A 5033-nucleotide genomic window follows, 5' to 3' on the forward strand; every position below is an offset into this window, starting at 1 on the left:
AAATGTGTGTTATATTTTTGAGAGAACATATATATATATATATATATATATATATATATATATATATATATATATATATATATATATATATATATTAGTCATACATTAATTCATCAAAAGTCACCCATTTCAGTCTATAAAGGGAACTGTAAACAGTTCTTTTTACTTTCATTTATGACCTACTGTTTGATGAGGAAGGCAAACAAAAACACTATTAATACCATTGTCATTCTTGAAAATGAGCCATTTTGATTATTAGTAAGGTCATAAGTAGAGGAACCTAATTTATTTTTGTTATTTAAATACATTATAGTTATATAACTTTGTACATTATTAATTATTCCAAATAGTATGCATAAAGCAAACATCGTATAAATATAAAAATATTATTTGAGAAAAAATAGTACTTATATTTAAAAAGCCTCCTGTAAGAGACAAACTATAATTATGTATAATGAGTATATATACAGAACAGTCTGAATTATAAAATTGCAAAAGGTTTGAATTTATTGTTAAAATTAGTGTTGTGAAAACATACAAATTTCTGTTATATGTGGAGAAGAAAAGATTCCGAAAAATTTAATAAAAACGAGTCTGAATCGGTAATAAAGCTACATATATTTTTAGATTATTGCATATTTTCTAAAATTGTTGCAATTATTCAATTTTGTCCATTTCTGTCATAATTTAAATAAATAAGCAAACAACATTTGTATATTTGTTAGAAATAAATAAATGAATAAATAATAGTTTTTGTTTTTGTTGTTGTTTTGTTTTGAAAATATTAATTAGCTTCCTATTTAAAAATAATTTATGATTAAAAAGAGATTTAGCATTTCACGCACTACAATACAACCTAAGCTAAAAACCTGAATCTGTTGTCAACGCTTTTATTTTGTTGGACCAGCAACCGGAAGTGTTCGTGGTTACTTCTACTAGTTGCGCATGCAAGGCCAGCGCTCTGCTACGTCTGAAAGCCTGGCAACAGGGAACGTCAATGCGCGCGCACACGGCGTGCATAGATAAAGGTTGTCACAAATGCGCTGCAGGAAATGCAGTCACGTGGTATATCTGCATCTGCATAGCTAATGTAAACATTGATGCATTTCCGCATCCGACAGGTGTGGGCTCTGTCCAGGGAAGCATAACGTATGACAACCTGAATCTGTAAAAAGATATGAAATGCCTACGTATCTGTTTTGATAAAGACATACAAGGTGATGGAATAGCTTTAATAAAAAAAAAGATAAAAAAAAAAAAAAGTTATTTTCTGTACAGGCAAAAATGAGGAGAAACAAATAAAAAAACAAATCCTGCAGAACCTTGTGTGAATAAAAGCTTTTTAAAGCTGGCTTCATAGCAGCAACCAGTGCACAGCAAACAGCACCTGTCACGGTTGCAGTGCTTTGTCTAAGCTGCCGCCCTCACACGCTGCTGTTTATTTTATTACTCTGCTGCATTGCGGGGCTGTTTCCCCCTCCTCAACCTGGGCTGGGGTTGCATAAGAACTCTCCTTCCTGCAGTTTAGGGCGTTATCTGGGAGTGAGGCCGGGAACAGGAGGCCAGGGCGGTGGGATGACAAAGAATGAAAGTTTTTTGAAAAGAAAGGGCTTGGAAAAAAAAAAAAAAAGTTTTCAGGATCAAGGGCCTGAAGCGGGAGCAGGAAGTCACGGAGGATAAAGAGGGTCCCTGGCAGATCGATAGCTGGGCGTGGAGGCTGGGCGAGGTGGTGTGAGAGTGAGTCACAGTGAGGGAGAGTGTGACGCAGTGGGACATGCACAGGGAGAAAATTTCTCTGCTACAGCTCCTCCGCTTTGTTGCTTCTTTCATGGATTTCACACACACACACACACAAAAAGCTTCGCTTCTTATAAATCTGTGGGGTCTGTGTTCCTTGTAAGCGAGTGACGTGATTCTGAGGGGATTTTCTCAGCCTGGGTCTGATTCTCACCTCCATCAGCATTGCTGCTCTGCAGGACTGACCGCTGCCTCTAACGATGTGTTCAGCTTATTGACACGAGCATCAGTATTCAGGGGAAGTGGACGATTCTTATCGAATAAACCGGCAGCAACTCTCTGACCTCCTGCACTGTGCGACTGCAAAAGCATTCTATTCCCACTCCCTGAGGGTGAAGCTGCGCCCCATTCTTGGGCAGTCTTTAACAAAGTTTATTCAGTTTCCTGTATTTGTTTGGTAGGTTTGTAGTTGTGCCATACGCTTTTCCTTTTTCAAACAATGGGTCCTTCATCAGGATGTTGTTTTATACCTCAACTCTACGGGGTGGGCATTTATCGTGTCGTCTATGTTTTATTGTGAAAACAAATTTTTGATGTATCGTTGTTCTGATAAGTCCGTTAATGTTAAAAATTACGGACTAAAATGGTACTATTTTTCTACATAGTTTTTTTTTTCCACAAGAGCATCAGTAAATTACTGTTTTTGCCAAAAAAAAAAAAAAAATCATGCCCCATTATCTTCCGACTTCACAGTTACGTGGAAGATGAGATGATATTCCACATGCCTTTGTTTCCATTTCATTTTTGCAGTGTGAGTTGTTATTTGCTGCCTTATTTAGTATTTTTATGTAAGCGTTGAACCTTTAAAGTTGAAGTGCAATTGTGAAATTGAATCAAAACTCTGAAGGTGCCCTGTGAAAAAGAGATCCTCCTCGATTCATTCATTCTTTATCATCAATGGAAGACAACTCACATGATCCGTTAAGCTAAATGCTTTTGTTTTCAAGTTAAATGGATCCTCTGACAAGCCAAAAACAGAAGAACTATAAAAAGAAGCAAATACTTTTTCACAGCATTCCACCACTAACCAAACACAGATAAACAGCAATATCTGGTGTTTCCTGCTGATTAGGTTTAGCAGTAAGACGCTAACAATATGACATTAAACACAATAGTTCAATAGCTTATCAGTATGTGTCTAATAGTAAATGCAGTGTATTGAAAGGCATTCCTCTCCTTCAATATCGTAAATAAAATAATAGTCTATGTCTTTAATAGTCTTTTTTTTGGGGGGCCAAAGTTACTTTTGGCAAAAAATACCTTAGGCCATCATTTTAGGAAGGTAGTGATATGTCTTCCTTTTTATTTATTTATTTATTTATTTGCCAAACAGACACATTTCAACATTTTCTAGCATTAATGGCTTGTTTATAGTCACACCCAAGAATCTTAATAACGTTTCTCCAGACTTTGAACGGGCCACTCCAAAACCAGTTGGACTTGCAAACTGGTGTGCTTTGGATCATTTGTGCTGTTGCTTGAGCTTGAGGTAGCAATTTCTACCAGACAGCAGAATGTTTGCTTCCATTAATTAAAGCAGGTCGTCCAGCTGCTGACGTAGCAAGGCAGCCCCAGACCATCACACCACCACCACAACCCGAGCCAGACTTTACAGAGCTCTTAAAGGGGCAGTAGCCCAGGGCGTCAATTTTTTGGATGGCCCCAAAAATTTGTCTTTTTTAGTAAGTGTGTGTAGTGTTCGCACTACACACACTGTACTTTATATAAAACTCATGAACCCAAATCATGTGGGTTACACTATTGTATCATTAAAAAAAACAATATTCAAATATTTGAAAATGATGAAGTCATAAAACATCATTTCATAATGAAGAACATGATGTTTCCGATTTATTTGGAAACAACATGGAGTTATTGGCTAGAGGACATGTTAAAGCTAGTGTTTCACTTCATACCTGCTGATGTACAGGACTAAAATACTGTAATTTGTATTAGTAAATAAATTTTTCCTTATTTAATAGGGCACCAGAAAGTGGCTCCTGTCCAGGGGCCCACATCCTGGTAAATCTGGCCCTGTCCACAAATGTTGATGTTTTCTATTGTTATTTTTTTCTATTTAAATGATTTTTTGATTTTACAGGTGAGGCAGTAATCAGGATTACGCTGTAAAATAGTGAAACCGAACAAAAAATAAATGCATTTATAGCAGAAAATTCATAATTGAACAAGACAGCAATCATATTTTCAAACAGGGTCAAGTTGGTTTGCAAAGCTTTTTCCCTCTAAATAAATGAAACCATCATTTGAAATGTATATCTTATGTGTTATCTGGCTGTGTTTATCCCATATTAAAATCTGTTTAAGGATCTGAAAGACATAAGGGTGACAAACAAAAGCAGATCTGGAGATAAATATTGAAAGCAGTTTGTTCATAGCCCTTGTGCCATGTTCCAACAAATGTTCTTGCATTTTAAATTTGCAATAGGTTTCATTTATTTGTTTTAAACTCTTTTTTCCTTGCAGGTCAGGCTGCTGATGTTGTCTTTGCAGTCATTCAGGGGAATTCCCCGATCAAATGACTTAAAATAGCTCCGGCTAACAAGGCAAATCTCTGCCCGAGTCACAATTCCTCTCATTGTCCACAGGGGGGCAGCAGCGTAGCCAAAGTTCTGCACTCATAGCCATCATCATGACTGCAATGCAAGCCAAGGTTCCTTTCAAGGGCACCCATCATATCTGCAAAGTCACATGTGAGGAAGGGAGAGGCTGTGCGCGCGTTTTTAGCCTCAGCATTCATGCAGGGCTGGACGGTAAGGGGGAGGAAAATAATAAAAAAAAATGCTAAAGTGTTGTCTAGACATCAGCAGAAAACAGCAGCGGGACCCTTTAAAAAGCTGCCCTTGCACATTTTCAAAGGTGAAACTTCAAATAGGAGAGAGCATGAATCATAAGTACAGGACTGCATCAGGAGAAGGGGGCTTTCGATCAAACCCAAACGTCCCTTGATTTGAATTTTTACCCAAACCTTTTGCTCTTTTTTTTTTTTTTGTGCAAACCTGAAAACATTTATTCATTTATTTTTACAAGGTAGAAACAGTAATAAGCAAACTATCAAAACTACACTCTACCAAAGCCTTACCTTTTCATAGCCATCAAATATGCATGGGCCCCTCTGAGTGCATGCAATGAATTCACAGATGGCCGCGGCGCCGGAAAGCTCGCCGTCAGCGCTTCGCCGTTAGTGTGTTTATGTCTCCAGACCGAGGCGGGCAACG

At 37.5% G+C, this 5033-nt stretch overlaps 1 protein-coding gene across 1 annotated transcript in view; it reads right to left on the reverse strand.

The window, feature by feature from the left end:
• Window positions 1–5033, reverse strand: part of gne (glucosamine (UDP-N-acetyl)-2-epimerase/N-acetylmannosamine kinase) — a 27697-nt gene extending 22664 nt beyond the window's left edge. The window contains exon 1 of the mRNA XM_015051612.1: window positions 4898–5033. The gene's annotated coding sequence lies outside the window, so the exon portion shown is untranslated. The remainder of the gene's footprint in view (window positions 1–4897) is intronic.

This window comes from Poecilia latipinna, unplaced genomic scaffold (genome assembly GCF_001443285.1).
Source record: "Poecilia latipinna isolate Pla-1442-1.1 unplaced genomic scaffold, P_latipinna-1.0 Scaffold1056, whole genome shotgun sequence".
Lineage (NCBI taxonomy): Eukaryota > Metazoa > Chordata > Actinopteri > Cyprinodontiformes > Poeciliidae > Poecilia > Poecilia latipinna.